The 17663-nt window shown below is 45.6% G+C and overlaps 1 protein-coding gene across 9 annotated transcripts in view; it reads right to left on the reverse strand.

Moving 5' to 3' along the window:
* MBNL3 (muscleblind like splicing regulator 3) overlaps positions 1-17663 on the reverse strand; it is an 85499-nt gene that overhangs the window by 33393 nt on the left and 34443 nt on the right. The window lies entirely within an intron of this gene.

Below are 17663 nucleotides of genomic sequence, written 5' to 3' on the forward strand. Positions count from 1 at the left end.
ACCCTTTGAAATGCATGTTCTAGCCAGGAAAGTGTACAGTTCATAAATAAAAAAATTGCTGGAAATAGAATTCAAATAGCCCATAAAAAAGCATAAACCACAGTTTCACAAAACTCTAGGATGAGTTTTGCCTAACATTGAAATTCCCACCTCTAAGTATTAAGAGCCACCTCCCTGAGCCTGCGCAGACAGATGAGAAGAAAACTGTTAAAAACACCCCAGGTGTTATTTTGGCCCAGGCCAGCTCCCCAACAGTCACTTGAGAAACGTTTGCAGATTTTATGCTGTTCTGAACGATGCACTGAGCCGCAGCAGCAGCATGTCAGCTCTGACCCAGGACTGCTGAGGTGAACAGGGACATGTCTTTCGTCAGAGTACAGAAGACAAGAGTCAGACCAGCCCTTCCACACAGCTTCAGTGGAAAAACCAGAACAGCTATCACAAGGTCCCAGGGCTACCAATGTTCCCAGCACTCTCAAGGCAGTCCCAGCTTGTCACTAAAACAGCAGCTGAATTTCATGGCGTCAGTGAATGTTAGGTCAAGCCCTTCTGGAGCAAGCCTAGACTTGATTTTGACTGAAATGAGTGAACCATGATGTTTTGCATGATTCCAAATGAAAGCAGGTGACATTTTGCAGCTACGACAAGAGTTTTGGGTCCTTTTGAACTGAGAGCTCAAAGCAAAGCTCAGTGGCACATGCAAGTGAAAGGCAGCTTGAAAATCCTTGAAGCACACCAAGCAGACACTCTGTTCACCCCACTGAAGGGAGGCTAGTATAATTTTCACAGTCCCAGTCTGCCCCTGGTGCATTTTGCATAGTCCCAGTCTACCCAGTTTTCCTCTCTCTACAGCTGTGGGACAGAGCCTTGGGAAGCCAACCAATGCTTGATCTTAAAAAAACCCAAAACGTTATATCCCTCTACAACTTTGAAAGAACAGGACAGTGAAACACAACCACTTCAGTCCACGTAGGGTCTAGCACTATGTCCAGGGAGTTAGAAAAATGTACAAGGAATGGACAGCAAATACAACAATCCCTGGCTCTAAGACACTGATGCTGCTCTTCGGCCTCCCACTGTGACTGCTCTGCTAGGATATTCTTGCTTTGCAGGGAAGATGCAAAGAAGGACGCAGAAGGTAAAAAAAACCAGCATAATTTTTGCAAAAGGTATTCAAGTCCAGAAAAAAGCTGCCTACAGCCAGCTGAGGAGACTGCCGAACAAACACCGCTAAAGACCCGTAACACTTCCATCTCTTTGTCATTCCAGCCTTTGTGTGTGAAAGCCAACATCTACCACAGACAGCAACCAAGCTGCAGGGGCTGTGTTGTGTGCCACTGGCTCAGGGGGATATGCTGTGCTTGAGGGCTCTCTCCCATCATAGGACTGGAAAACTGTCGTTGCCACCAACACACAATGACCAACCCTGTGGCACATGGCCAAGCTGACAGGGCTTTGGTCATCTCTTTACTGCAGATTTGGACAGGTCACCACCAAAAGGCATATAAGGGACAGCAGCACTTTTTCCCAAGCAGTAGACACACTTCCCACCACATGGCACAAACAGTTCAGCAGCTAATTTCACCAGTATATTAAAAATGTACACTTAGCACATCACAGTGCTTCCCTTGCACCAGGGTAACAGAGTGATCAGGTGCAAATGCTGGGAACAAACAGATGCAGAGCGTGGCCAAGCCCTACTGCACATGCCAGTCTTTTCAAATAGTCTGTATAAAAGTGCAAAGCACTTGGACAAGGGGGTTTGCAAGATCAGATGTGCTCTGCTGGAACTCAAACATGCTTATCTAGGACTCGCTTAAAATCCGCAGCCTCAAAATGCTTGTCAAGCTTGTTTTTGTTACATAGCTCAAAACAGAGCAGGAGACAAAAACAAAGCAGAAAGCAGCATTTTCATGTCCTCACCTCCCCTTTTGGTAGTACCTTAACTGGTGACAGCCCCTCACAGCCATTGCCAATCACTTCAAACCACTGACCTCGGCAGGCAAATCCAGCTCCAGAAAGAAATGAGCTCAAGTACTATCACCCTGACATTTAAAAATATTTTTTAATTAGGAACAGGGGGGACATGCAACTACTGCATTCCAGTAGACTCTAAGCAGCCACAGGCACTAGCCTGAATTCCCAAATCCTTATTCACCTGGCAATTAGGGAAGTTGAGAGCTGCTGTGAGTGAAGTTTTGCACATTGCTGAATACAGCAATGTTCCACTGAGTTTCCCCAGGACAGCACAAAGAGGTCATGGCTGTCCTCCTGCTTTCATGCAGGATTTTCATTCCAAGCTGTTTGTTATACTTGAAGGTTCTTAAAAACTCAGAGCAGTTATTTTGTTGGGGGAAAGCCCTGTAGCTCCTTCATTATATTTTTACATCTTGACAACCCTTTCCAGCTCTGTTCCCCTGCCAGGTTCTCTTCTTTGAGGCCAATGGCACACTCTGTTATGCACAATGAAAAAAGTATATTGATTTTAATGTTTTTGGTTAGTGGAACATTTTAGCTTGCTCCAAGCAATGGATAGTGTTTACCAAGGCCAAGAAATATATATTAAAAGAGTATGGCATTGTTAAAGTATATTTTTGAGTTGTAGAGCCACAGAGCAGAAAAACATGTTTATCTGAGAGATAACTACTTCCAATAACAGCAATCTCATGCCACAAAAGACAGGAATAAAGACTTCATCAGGCTCTTTTCTTTCGTATCCACCAATACATTTTGATTATGCTACGTCTGTGAACCATATCAGTCTGTTATTACCACATATTTGAAACGAGGTTTAAACAGAGTAGAAGTATCATCATTTAGAGTTCTGAACTGAGTATCTTTCATGTCTTCCAAGTATTATTCCACTTCCCTCCCAGGTTCAGGAATGTTAAAAGCACAATAAAATAGGCTTCTTTAATACAGTATCAAAAACAGGCTCACTCCAAGACAAATAAGACTTTACAGACCTGCCTGGCCACAGACCTGCTGAAGGAAATGATCAATAACAATTACAAAAGAAGACATTTAGTGTCCAGTAAATAGAGTAGGTTTAAGAGCATGTTTAGCCCTGGGACCACTGCATGTACAGAGTAGGACGTGGAGTAGGTGACATCCAGCAATGTTAATATTCCTGTGGGTTTCAATGTGGAACTACTTCTAAGTTATAAAAAAAAAATTAAAAAAATCAATTCTATCTGGACGATAGAAACCCTGGCAAATCATTGATTTTTCTTCTATAATAAATTACAAAAAAAAAGCCCATGCCAGCTCTCTGGAACAACACTGCACAAGTACTGTATTTAAAAAAAAAAAAAAAAAAAAAAAAACAAACCAAACCACCACAAAACCCCAAAGAAAAACAAACCAAATTAAACTTCACATATGTCTTCTACCTTCTATCTCCCTCAGTTGTGTCCCTCATGATTGCTATTACACCAAGCCAGCATTTGAAAACAGCAAGTGCAGTTTCTCTTGGCCCTTAAACCATCTTTTCATTGTAAATCCCCTAATCCAATTCTGTAACTTTCACCAGATGAATCTGTCAAGGTCATACGGAAAGTTGATGCTTCTGACCTTCCTCTACCTACAGTGTCTGTTGAATATTACAATTGCAGCAGGCAAGCCACACGTAGACAGAACCAAGCAAAGCACATTAAAGCCCAGGAGAATAAATGTTAAACTGCTGTGTTCATGAATACATATATCGGACATGTGACCACCTCTGGCAGCCTCAAGCCTCAAGTTTACACAAGGGAAAAGGCAAACAGGGAAGAGCAGAGATTGATAACTAAATGTCTGACCCAAACCTTCCCTGCTGTCCTGCAGAGGGCAAAGTCATGCTCAGAAAACCTCATTCTTACAGTGCTTCAGAAAGCAAAATGAAATTGCAGGTAGAAAAATATGGAGGTGGCTAGGTTTGGTTGGGTTTTTATAAGAACTTGGCAGAATACAACCATTGCCTGAATACAGAAGGATGCGGCTGGGCTCTGCCACTGGCTTTCCACACTTCAGGTGAAAACACCAAGATATGTCAGAACATGACACGACAGTCCCTCTGTGCAATAGCTTAAGCCAACAAAGGAGGTAACTGCAGGGCAACAGCAGATGCAGCAGTACAGGAGGGTGATGGCCTCAGTTGCCACCAGAGGACGTGGTCCCTGACATCTGTCAGAGCCGGGTTCCAAGGCACAGGACACCTTTCTGCTCTTGGCTAGGATCTGCCCCATGGCAGAGAGCAAAGCCAGCTTGCCCTGCTCCTCACCCTGACTTGCCCACTGATGTCCCCAGCTGCTTTCTCAGGCTACAGTTCTGTTCACCAATGACCAAGTTTTGTCCTCGCGCTCCTGTTTCAGTTACACAAGCCAGCCATGTTTGTGCACAGCAGCAGGTCTCCCCTCTGCTCTGGATTTGCAGAGAAGCCACCAAGCTACCAGAAAAGGGCTGATTGTATGCCACCAACTCCACAGCAAAGACCCCAACGCTTTCTGGTCCATGCCAGACCTCAGATTTCATGCCCATGGTATAATGAACTTGCTGCTGGTCAGAGGATTAAAGGTGAAGATACAAAAGGTACCCTCAAGAGAGCTCCTGCAGCCTGCTAGGCTCAGCAGGCAAGGACCACACATCTCACACGGGCCTTGGCTTCCAAAGAGGACATTCAGGCCAAGTGACATTGAAACACAGACCTCCATCTAGGAGGCAGCAAGGCTTGAAGAGAAAGGAAGAAAGAGAAAAAAGGGAGAAACTGAACAAAAATGAGAAGAAAGCCTGCCTTGTCCTAGGCAAATATTCAAGCTCAGTCAGCTTTTGCAGACTGATCTATTTGGTGAGTTGTTTATTACAGACAGTAACGTATGCACATTTAAGTCAGAGAGGGGATTCTTCTCTTTAAAAGCACAGTCAGAAGTGCTCTTTACAAAGTACCTGACACTAGAAAGCAGATACGTGACCAACATTTGCTACCACCTCAAGCAAAAGGGAGGTTAAGGCAGTGTAAATGTTTGTTAGGAGCTGAGCCCATGGAAAAGCATAGGAGGCTGTGGTGGCAACAGGACAGACCTTTTCCCAGAGAGGCAAACACGATGGGCCCACAGTGCCAAAGATAATACACTGACATCTCTACGGGCAAAAAAGACAGTTTGGCAATGACAATCCTGGGATAAAACTGCAATTAATGAGACATATTTAGGTGCAGGTCCCATGCACTAGTCACAAGTGCCACACAGGCAGCCAGCTTTAATGAATACGATGCCCAATTCTGTGCCAACATCTGAAAACCTGTTAACATACAATGGATTTATTACAGAGGAAAAACTTTAACCTGTTCTAATTACAACACTGCTCACAGATCCCTGTTCCCATAGTCTATTACAGAATCTCTGAGGGTCTGTGCAAATTCCCAACCTCACTCAGCCAAAGCAGATCCATGCTCTTGTCCCTAACTGAGCAGCTCAGTTACAAAGTAACAAAGCCTTCCCAGGACAGTAAGCCAACACATGATGCAAACCAGAGTGCTCAAGGAGGCTTTTTGCTCACCCTGCTTTCCATACTGACCTACATAGCCAGAATTTGGGGTCTGTCGGTCTCTACACTGACGTACAGCCCAAACACACCAAAATCTAGCAAGAGTGGTCTGCTTTCTCCATGTGATGGCAGGAATGGGTATTAACTGATAATGCATTTTGCAGAAACCATAATTTCAGCTGCTGAGAGGTTAATGCCATGTAGCCACTGAGATCTGTTCCCTTCTGTGTAACAAGAGCTGCAGGACAGGACACTGAAAAGGCTGTATGCCTAGTTAGGTGGATGTATCCATTTACTCCCGTGGGATGCAACTTTTAGTCTGACCTAAATTCTCCTCTGAGCAGCACTGGTGTAAATGCCAGAACAGCTAAAAAAAGAATGTGTCCTGCATGCACATACGTGTGTGTCTGTCCATCCATCTGTCCCAGCTGACCAACAAGAATGGAACTGATCAGGCTTTCCTTCCATTTGCTTGGTGCTTTGGAGTTCATGTTTTTAATAACTGCCAGATTAATTTACATAGGTTTGAGAGCACAAGAGAAAAGCTGGGGGAGGCAGAGGCAACTAAAGCATATCCATGTGGATGTGCTTGCTTACTCAGACTTGAGGCACAAAAGCAAACTGATCAAATTACCATGGGGTTTTTCTGTCCTTCCTGTATTGCTGCTCTGCTTTCCAAACTCCTGCCCTAAGCTGCTTATCCTTGTCCTGTTCACCAAGTGCAGTACAGACGGTTGAGATGCTCAACCTTTTGTAGATGAGGAGGAATACAAGGGTTAGGTTTGATGGCCATTTTGTATTAGAAAGGAATCTTAAACAACATTACTTCCTTAGGCAGCAGACACCTGATCTCATGTATTTTGCTTTTGCTACTGACAAGAGATATCTTCAGATGCAGCACAATCCCTTCCTAAAAGGGCGGTGAGAAAAAGACCTTTCATTGCCCTCACCGGGCATAGTCAGGATGAGTCAGCTGCAATGCAAATGTTCATTTGTTTTTAGGTGGGATGGGCCCATATAGATTGGGGTAGGAGGGACTGGAGGGATTTTTTCTGCAAGGAAGAGTGACCTTTCTTGAGGACATCTGCAGTCTCTCTGCCACGTGAGAGGAGTAGCTGCAAAGAAGCTCCAGGGTCATTAGCAAGTCTGGAATGCAGCAGGACCAGTGCCTACGTAAGCAAACACTCCAACACTGCTGGAAAAATGCTCCAACTGCTTTAAACCAAGATAGATGGAGTTCTGATAGGGCCCTGGTAGAAATCCCTGCCCAAACTTTTTCTTCAAGTGCCTTTAATACAGGCCAAGAAGGACAAAGTAAGAAAAGCGCTAACACTTTTCCCCTGATTGGGCTAAGCACTGAAAGGATGCTTAAAATCATTCTCCAAGAATTAGCACAATCAAAACAGGGAAAAAAAAAAACAACCCAGTTTTGAGTAGTGTTTTTGTCCTACCTAATGTGAGCTCTATTCCAAGTAAAGACTTCTAAAGATTTTATATTACTGTGGACTCTTCAAAAACCCATGCAGAGAAACACAAAACAACAATGAAAATCCTCTTAATTCAATCTGTGCTTTATCGCACAAGGCCTCAGCAGGGGATTTCTGGCTGTGGGAATACAAATACTCATCAATGCTACAGCTCAGGGTCCTGCTCCAATTACTACCCAAACAGAAAATGAGACAGTCCCAGCCTGAAGAGTTTTCAGTCTAAATACACCAGACTTGGTGGAAAAACCCCAGGCAGCCAGGGGAAGCCTCAGCAACACCCAGACTGCATTCCAGCTGCTCTGTGCTGGGCTGCTGCAGCTGTGATGCCCTTAATGCCTCCCGAGCTCCTTCCTCCTGGCAGTCTGCCTGGCACCCCACCTTTGCACGGTGTCCCATCTCTGCAACGCTAGTTAAAAGTGATCCTGCCCATTTGTTTCCCAGCCCCCAAGGGATTTCATCCTCCCCACCCTCAACTCTCCCAAGGAGGGCAGAGCAGTTTGAGAAGGCTCTGGTGACAGGAGTGATGTGGGTTGTTCCGGGCTATCCACGCCCTGCCATGTCATGCCAGCCAGCAAATGCTGACAGAGCTGGCAGCGATGGGTGGCCAGGGTCCCTGCCACATCCTCGAGCTCCCCAGTCCTATGGGAAAGTAGCCTGGGGATCTCCACCACTCCTCCTTCCCTCGAGGTCATCCCTTGTAGCTCAGAGAAGGTTTCAGACATTCCTGTCTTGCTTTTATCAACCCTGATGGCTTTCCAACTTAGAGCCCCAGAGTCACTCAGCCTGCCTGCCTTGCTCCAGCTCCCACCCTGCAGCACCATCACAGAGGTTTTACAAGCAACAGGACTGACATAGCAAGGAGTCAAAGTCTGCAGGGAGGTAAACATAACTACATCTTCATCTGCAAGGGGCACCATTTGCACTGAGAAATAAAAATGACTGCTGAAGCAACAGGTGAGGAGAGCAAGACTTCTCAGGCTGCCTTGTACAGTCCCTGCAGACACTACAACGGGGACAAAGAGGACAGGGGAGCTGCACTAGGTCTTAAGGACAAATAGGCCCAGAGGGGAGGAGGAAACAGAGCAAAAAGAAGAAACAGGGCATTAGAATAAGGCTGCAGGTCTTGCACCATCAGAGCAAGATTTGGGAGGGTTTCTGCATAAGCAGGAGTATCTTTTAACACCTCCCCCTACAACGTTTGGGAAGAAGCAACATTCTCTCCAAAAACACTCTCTGTCTTGAAAGTCTGCTGGTTTATGAAACAAGATTCCCTGACAGGGAGAAAAGAGTTTTCCTTCCTACAGCTGACCTAAAACACCATCATCTCTTGTCATGCCTGAATGACCTTCTACATCACCCTTAAAGACTCATCTATATGTGTGGCTTTCAACTCCCCACGACCCTGAGCACTAAAGTGCTACTGCATGGGATGAAATGTCCAACCCCATAATGCTCCAGCTTTCTCCTGGCAAACTCATCCTGGGTTTGCTATCTGCAGCATCACATGGAAGGGACTCTGGGAGCAGAGCCCAAGCACTGCACGCAGCACAATACTGCACAAACCAACCATTTGGGTTCTAGAGCACATAATGGCTGCAAGCCTTACCCATGCTCTGATCCTTTAGGAATGGACAGCAGGAGGAAAAAATGTAGATCAGTGGGACCGGCCAATACCACCGGGATTACACGCTGAGGCTTTGTATTCAAACTCTGCTCAGTTGAAGCAGGGCTCTTTAGGGACCTAATCTCCGTGTGACTGCTCCCAGCACCAGCCGTGCCCCTGTGGATAACAGGGACTTGGGGAAGCATCATCATAACCGCTGCAGTCACAGGCATGTGGGCTGCAACTCCACCGTGTTGGTGCTGCCCTGGCCACCTCTGAACCCCCAGATACTCCACACTTCCCCAGATGTCCCTCTGTATAAGAGCTGTCTCCTCTCACTATGCACCCAGAGCTGATCACAGCACCCAGAGTTCATGACGCAAAGAAGAAGTAACGAGACAGAGTTAAAGCACCATGTTTCAGGCTATTGGCTTAAATCCCCACCAGAACCTGGTGTAGGTACTGCTGGGCAGAGATGTGGACATCACTCAACTGGATTCCAACACTCCTATCTGCAGTGGTTGTTTTGGGTCTTTTTCTGACACCAGTGTAGGAGAACAGCCAAAAGTTAGTGCTGTGTTAATGCAGAGTATGATCAGAGGCAAGATAAAACTTGGAGACCAGTCACCTGGGCAATGCATTGTGATACCATACCCGTGCTGGAGTACTAGCTAAACTGCTCCTGGTTCCTTTTCCCAGAATTAAGCAGCCTTTGCCTCATCTGTTAATGGTGCTCTGTGCACCTACCTCAGCAAGGGGTGGGGGCCAGCAGCATGCCTGCAGCAGTCATGCTGGACTGGGTGGTGGGTCTTTCTCTCCTCTGTGCAGCCAGACTAATACACAAAGTAGCTTTAAATATTCACATTCCACTGCTGCAAGAGGTAAACTTCTTCCCAGAGCACAGGCTGCCACCTTCCAAACAAGGTCAGACACTGACCTCCTCCCCCACCGCCAATGACCTTATTAGCACTGATCATGGTTCTAATAATATCCCGCATTGTAAGCGGGCCATCTGCCGTAACATTTCACTACAAACTTGGGGAATTGCTTGATTTGAGTATGCTCATGCCCCAGCGTGCCAATTGTGCCCTCTCAGGAACATGCTTCTTCCTCACAGCTTTAAGTTAAATGTTGCAGAAAGGCACCTCCAGGTCTCAGCTTTCCAGCCTGGAGCTGAGGCATGCAGAGAACAGCCCCAAGCGATTCCCAGGTGCTTGCTTCAGACAGAGGAGGTAAAAACACAGAGTTAGTGATTAATAATCCCTCCCTCCAGCATCCGGCTCCTCTGACAGTGGGGACATCAAGTAACCATGTCACTGAAATCCTAAACCAAGGCCAAACACTAACCAGATGTTCAAAGAGCCAGATGCAAAATCCAGGGCTCCTGAGAGATCAGCACTACCTTTGTGCCATGTACTTTCTACTGTCTGGACAGTAGAAAGATTTTACTATCCTAACACATTAGCTATGGTTAAGCTGAATATTTTCACTGCCACTACAGAACAGGGAGCTTTCCTAACAGGGAGGTAAGCTTACAGAACAAAGCAAGTTTGATAGCTATTCGTTTGGAAAGACCCAGGGTTTGAAATGCTTACTCAGTTCGGACACCTGCCTGAAACACCCAGAGTCTTGCTACTACAGCAGCTCAGCTACACTCAGCCTTCAAAGACTTCTTTTTTTTTTTTTCTTTTTTTTTCTTTTTTTTTTTACTGCTCCTGTGAGGTCAAAAAGTGCAATTACGCACAGAGAACGACATTACAACACTTTGAAGCAGTTTGCATCATCACAAGGCTCTGAAAGGTGGTTTTCCAAATCTGTGGCCTTTCCTCTAATCAAAAGACTGTCATCAGATATGGCACGAGGACTATATGGGTCAGGAAGAGGGTCAGTGCCTGGGTCCCTGCTGTTTTATGAACAGCAATAAAACAGTATTAATAAGCCAGAAGTAAAACTGTGCCTGAATGGGGCAACACTCACCCAAGGTCTTCAAAGGTCTTTTAATACCAGCAAAACAATATTTGTAGGGGCAGAATTTCAAAGCACTCAGCTCCTCACTTGGAAATCTAACCACTTATTGAAATGCTCTGTGGGAGATGTCAGGCAATGGTTCTCCAAAGAGCCTGGCACATCTTGTTTATATTTGTTTTAAAGCTTCCAAACAGCTCAATTACATAAAAGCATGTTACTGCACCCTCCTTCAGAAGGGTGAACCAAGTAGCAGAAAGCTATTGTCAGCTAAGGGATTACATCAAACTGATGCTATGCCACTAAAGAAATCCACCAATTCCACATGCTCCTTCAGGCATCTTTCACACCTTGCCATCAACTCATTTTGCAGACCTAATGCAATCAGGAGCAGTCCCTAGCTAACTTCACTGACACTCCAGCAAGACAGGACACCAAAGCCAAGCATTCTATTTGCCCCAGACTCTGTCTAGGCATAGAGACTTGTAGGTTTAGTGCTTCTATTTCAATCCCAGTGTTAGCTACTGTTACACATCAGGGTTGGAAGACATAATGCTTGAACTCCTTCCCTAGAAGAATTTGGCAGTGCCACATTTTGTAACATGGCACCATTTGAGGTGCCAGAGCTCACTGTACACACACACACACCCTTTTTGTGCTCCCTTGGCCAACTTCTGACTCACAGCAGGCAGGGGTAAACATGAGCACGGCCACTTGCTATCTGGGCCCAACAATCATCTCTCTCCTCCCTGCGCAGAGGAAGACCCTGGGGCTCACAGAGCATCTCCCTGCAGTTGTGCTGGGTCACAGGCATGGAGTTTGTGCTCGCAGCTCCCAGCAGGCTTGTCAAGACTGCAAACTCAAGGGGTGTGTGCAAAGAAACTCCCAAAAGCCAAAGGTGGCAGAGCAAACAACCGTGGGCAGCTCTCCCCCTTTAGACAGTGGCCAAGAAGACCACTTCCCATGCTCTAAACTTGATGCAACAGCTCACTCCAGCACAAGGAGCTCTTTGCTGCCTGCAGGAGCTCTACACCACTTAAAATTAGGTTTAAGTATTTTGCAGAACCAGAACCTCGTTCTGGAGGGCTTTGCCCTTCAAACGGGAAAGTAAGCCGCAGGAGCAGGAGGTGGCATGTCAGGGCCAGTGGAACATTGCAATATGCCCATAAAAGGTTTCAAAATGTATCTGCTTGAGCACACACAGAAGCTCAGAAGGGTTTAGAGTCAACATCCCAAAAGAATTTCTCTCCTGCTTTTTTAGGCAAGTGTGAGCAGAAGTCAGCACTTTACCATCATTTTCCCAACCAGAAACCCACGGTTACTCTTGGCTTATGTTAATAATGTAAAAGCTTCTGAGTTTACCCTTTGAGGACGGTGGTTTGCTCACGCCACAGGGAGAAGAACGAGGCAACATGAGCTGCAGGCAGAGGCCCTGCATTGCCAGGGCTGGCTGGTGAGGAAAGGAGAGGCGAGGCTGGCAGCAAAACCCCACTGCTGATTTTGCTTGGCCCATCTCCCTGAAGAGGCTGGTCTCCAAAGTGTGGTTTCAGGACCAGTTTGTGGGCACAGCTCTGCTTTCCAACACGTACAAGGGGAAATGCACACAAGTCTGAGGCCCAAGGAAAAGCTGTAATCAATAAATTAGCTGCAAGAAGACAGACAAGGACTGTGTCCATGCCCCTTGCACCGGAAGTGCCTCCCTCCATGCCAGTCTGTGCCTACACCTCTGCCAGCCTCTTGAACCTGCCCCAGAGACACCAGGCATGAGAGTGGCACTCACACACAGGCAACAGCAAAGGCATCTGCTCCAGTGTGGGCAAGTCCTCAGGAGAAATGTGGGGTCAGGAGGTCTGGGGCACAGATGGTGCTCTCCATTTACTGCACAGCAAACACCCAGTCACCAAATACCCACCCTCTGCAGGAGTACAAGCAACAAGCTGAGAAGAGAGCATCCCTCCAGGGTAGCACCAGAACTAGACTATGCACCAGGAAACCTACAAATATCTCACCTTTCTTGCCATATTACCACGCACAACACCACGTTTCACAAAGCACATGTCCTTGTAAATGTAAAGGCACTGCTCCCTGCTAAGGCGGCTCAGCTACAGAAAGACCTGGTCCAGGTAAGGATGGGGCCAACCTCTTTGCTCTCCATAACACACCTCAAAGATCACCTCCTTGCCTGACAGCACAGACAAGAATTCCTGCCAAGGACTCTGCCTTACATCTTTACAAATGGCTAGCAATGAATAAGACCTTCCTGCATCTTCCTGGTTATTGCTGTCTTTGCAGCACAGTCACCAGGTAACACCAGCCTGTTTCCAGTTACACAAGTTCATCACCCAGCAGCCCTGCAGAGAGCCAGGACCAAAGGAATTCCAGCTGCTGGACGTTGTATTCAGTGCCTAAGGCGCTCTGTCCTCCTGCTAACCCTGCCACAGTGGCAGCAACCTGCAACAGAGAAGCAAGGGGACAGCTCAGAGCAGCAACATTCTAAACCATGACTGCAAAACCTACCAGCACTCATCTGCCACGGTTCAGCTGTCAGAAAGTCACAGATAAATGAAATGAGACTACTGGGCCATCAGAGAAACCATTGGATAACACTAAACAAATCAAACACGCTGTGCACAGACCTCTGTCCCACAGAAAAATCAGCTAGGCAGATTAAAAAAACAAGGTGTATCCTTTCCCTGGAAAGCTTAAAATGCCTAGGGAGGTCACACATCTTCAAGTAACCAGCCTTAACCCCACAGAGAGCATCTGCAGTCCAGACTCTGAGGCAGGCCTGGGAGATGCTCAGCCACAGGCAGTGCCAGGTGACCTTCTCCATCAGTGCTCTCCATTCCACAGATGTGCCAAAAACTTCTGAAGACACGACAGAGAGTATAGACAGAATGTGTGCCAATAAAATTAATCTGTAAAAACATGGAGCTTGTTGTAACGCATAAACAAGAAGGGATCAGGCCTAAATTATTTTTCCCCCACAAGTTCTCCTATTCTCTGTGAAATACCAACTTACTTCAGAGATAAATACAAAGAGAAATACAGAAATTAACAGCAAAAGACAGAGAAATTCAGTATTAACACTTTTTATAAATAAAATTGAGTCTAAATAAATTTTTCCTCACTTTAAGTTGTTTGATTTGGTAGTTATAAAAAGCACTTATGACATGCTGCAAGACACATAACCATCCACAGTGGACAGAAAGCTGCTGCAAATCTACCTTTGACACATGGGTAAGTGGCTTAATGACCAACGAAAAGTGACAAATATTTGTCACACAGGTGACTTGGCTCAACACTGTTCTTGCAGAATATTTACATCTCTATTACACTGAGCTGAGACATGGAGTCAGAATGTCTCCAAAAATACCACTATGGCTTTGTTTGCTTTCTTCTTCCTCTCTAAAAGTGTAACCATATGCTAAGTTTAGTGGGTGTTTTAAGTTGTTTCCTAATTTGTAGTTTATTTAAATTTAAAAAAAAATAGATTTGATTGCCAACCAGTAAGTCAGAAACAATTCTAGTCAAGTCAGCATAAACCAGGTACAAATTAGCATGAGAACTGTGAGGAACAGCCTTAGGTGTATCAGTTTCAAGATCATATAGTACATCCATTGCCCAAGTAGTGTGCACTTTTTAGATTGCTGTGGGATTTTGAATATTATTACCAGAGAATAACATTTCTTTTAGAAAACAGACAATTTAGACAAAACTACTTTTAACTTCTTTTTATGCCTGTTCCCAGAAAATTTTCACCTTCTTTTTATGGAGTACTGCTTCGGAACATGCAATAGTTTAACAACGTTTTCCACATTAGACCTCCCAAAGTCAAAATTCACACTACTGAAAATTTTCACACCACTATTTTCCATCTCAAAATGCTCTTTGAAGCTTCAATTCATATCAACGTTCATAAAGCAAATTTTAAAACCCTTGAATGGCAAAAAACCCTAGCCCACACCTCACAAAGCTGTGTTTGTGAATTTTTTTAAACGCACAAGTCCTCAGTGCAGATGCCCAAACTGTGAGCAGTATAAATAAAAGCCTCTGTGAAGACTGGATGTACATTACCTACATATTTTAATATAACATGTGACCATCTCCTAATGCCCCGTCTCTCAGCTCTCTGATCCACTAGTGACCAAAGGTGATGGTTTTTTTTCCTTTCTGACAGCATCAGAAACTGAAAACACAAACAACGAATTGCGGGCCAGGAACTAAGAGTCGGACAAACTCATATTCTGTCCCCCTCCTGATCCAGCCTGAATAGGAAAGTTAATGACTTGATGAGCAGCCCACCAAAGTGCCGAAACAAACCTTTGTAGGGGTTGCCATGAGCCAGCAAACCATGTCCCAACCCTGACAAAAAGCACTGGCTGTGCATGGGACAGTGCGCACCGATCCTGGGAGTTAAACAATGAACAAACACAGAGCCCACCTGAGTATACAGAGACGACATGACATTCCTCTCCTTTGCTCAGAACATCTCTGAGGTGCCACAGGATCTGCCTAGGAGGTACCAGAGAGCACTGGCCACTGACCAGCAGCCTTTGTGGTCACTTCTGGAAGCAGGGTGGCCGAGCACAGTCAGCTCCTGTGCCTCTGGATTACCCTGCAATCAAGCAGTGCAGACTCTTCTGCCATTCACACAAATTAATTCAGAGAACACTGCTTCCAGAATAATAAGGAGGGATGCACGAGTAGAGTGAGAGCTCTTTTGGCATCTGATTCAAATCACAGCTTCTTGCAAGGAACTATTTTTAAGTTTTGTATCAATCTGCTTGAGAAAGGTTCCTTCTGCTGCCTACAAATGTGCAAACTCCCCCTTCAAAGAAACACAGCTCAGGACAGCAAGATCCAGCCTTGCACTTTCAACCTAATCAAGACCAGATATTTCATGACCAAAGCATTGCACAACACAATGTTCCTGCCGAGCATGTTCTGGTGATCCCCACCTGAGCACCAGTGACGGCCCCCATTACCTTCAATGAGTCCTGTGTGTTCTTCACAAGATTACAGGTAGCACACAGTAACCCATGAAACAATCCACACTGAGGCAGTCTGACTGCTTCTGGAAGCATTACTGCTTTTTCCACTGCAACAGGCGTGGAACTGCTATAGGAGATTAAGGAGAAAGGGAGATCCAGCCAGCATATGGATGCTGCACATGACCTGACCAGTGAGGTGAGACCATTGTTTGCTCAGTTATCAGAAGTTCCTGTATTGAAGGCATTGTTCAAGCTTAAGAGGTTAGTGAGAAAAAAAACAAAACAAAAAAAAAACCAACCAAAAAAAAAACCAAAAAACAAACAAAAAAAAAACCCAAGCAACAGCAGCACACAATGGATGCAGATAAGCGACTGAACAAAGCCCTGGGCGGCTGCAAGACAACGGGAAAACTTATTAGCCACAAGCATCCTGCATCCTGCCTCCAATAAAGAAACACAGATGTTCTGCTAATGCAGGGCATGAAAAGACAAGAGAGCACTAAGCGGCTATTGAGCCCTCCACAGGAGAGAGGGTCAGTGTTCCACAGCTGTTGGGTACAAAGATGTCCAAAGGATGGGCACAAAAAGCCTCTTAAAGGGTCTGAGAAAGTAACATTTCTCTGGTGACCGATAAGGCTGGCCACCCTTACAGCCATGAGCCCCTCAAGACGTCTGCAAACAGGGCTTTGCAAGCCCAGCTCGAGCCCAGGAAGAGAATGACCATTGTTTGAGGGTTTAGTTCCCCAGGGGGGATATCTCCACCGGGAAATGCGTGGCCTTAGATAGACACACTCAGGCTGCAGCACTGGGGACGGCAGCCCTCCGTGGCACAGGGAAACAGGGCTCTGTCCACTGAGAGCTGCTGGATCCACGGGTCTGAAAGAAGTGCCCCAAGACCCACTTTCTTGTCTGCAAAGAGGGGTGCAGAAACAGCCCCATCACCTTTGGCCAAGTGCTCTGCACAGTCAGACCTCTCCTCGAGTACCTCCCAAAGACAGAGTTGTCAGCTCTCCATGAGGCTTTCCTAAGTCCAAAAAACCTGTTTTCTGGAAAATTCAGACCACTTAACCAGCACATACTGGGCATCTGCTACTGTGTCAAGAGGCAACTGCAACCAGAAAATTATTTAACTGCCAGTTACACAGGAAACACTGAGTTGTAGAATATCACACCTTACTCCTTCCCCTGGGTTTGTTTTGTTTTGTTTTCTTAACCCGGTGCTCCTCATCCCATCCAACTGCTGAAGTGGGAGAAGTGTTTGCTCATACCAGTGTGTGGGATTTGAACCCTAGCTGCCCATGGACTTGGTCCTGCACATCATCCCAGCCCCAGTTGCTCAGAGAGGGGCTGGCACAGGGAGCCTGGGCCTGCTGCAGGAACTGCACCGCCAACAGCACCCGTGGGGAAGCGTCACACACCAGGTGACAGCACAGCTCAGAGCCCAGCCAAGCCGGGTGGCTGCACAGGGACACCTCCCCAAGATGCTGCAAACACCAGCAAGGGGCACAAAATTACCCTTCACAGCATGGCAGCCCTCCTTTCTATTCACAAATAAACACTATAAAATAGGAACATACTAATGTCTTCATTAAAAGTATCTGCACTGCCACTGGCTACAATTCAAAAGTTTCAAGGACATAAAGAACAAGATTTTTTTTTCCCGTTCAATAAAAAAAATGTTTGTCTCTTACTGTCAGCAAACCAGAAATGTAAATGAACATTTGAAAGTCACTGCATAACTAAGAATCATTTCAGATAATCAGATTAAAAAGAGAAAACCAAATGCAAACAGAAAACTTGAGCTTCTTGGAAAAAGAGAACAGAAACATAAATATGAAGAGGCCACTAACAGGAACAAAATGGGTAAATGAGTGTTTGTTCAGATCCAGTCCTAGCCTGAACCTCCACATAAATAACTCTACCAGTTCTGTTACTCATTATGATCATAAAAATAAACACAAATCTTTTCAAGCAACAGTTGAAGTTCAAGAGAAAACTTTTAAGTTTGTAAAACTTTCCAGACTCTTTCTAGAAATTTTAACAGGTTACTTTGGTCAAAACATTAAACAGAGTGTCAAGGATTCCCATTTG

This window comes from Chamaea fasciata, unplaced genomic scaffold, assembly GCF_029207755.1.
Source record: "Chamaea fasciata isolate MVZ Bird 193981 ecotype frontalis unplaced genomic scaffold, bChaFas1.0.hap1 SCAF_4, whole genome shotgun sequence".
Taxonomy (NCBI): Eukaryota; Metazoa; Chordata; class Aves; order Passeriformes; family Sylviidae; genus Chamaea; species Chamaea fasciata.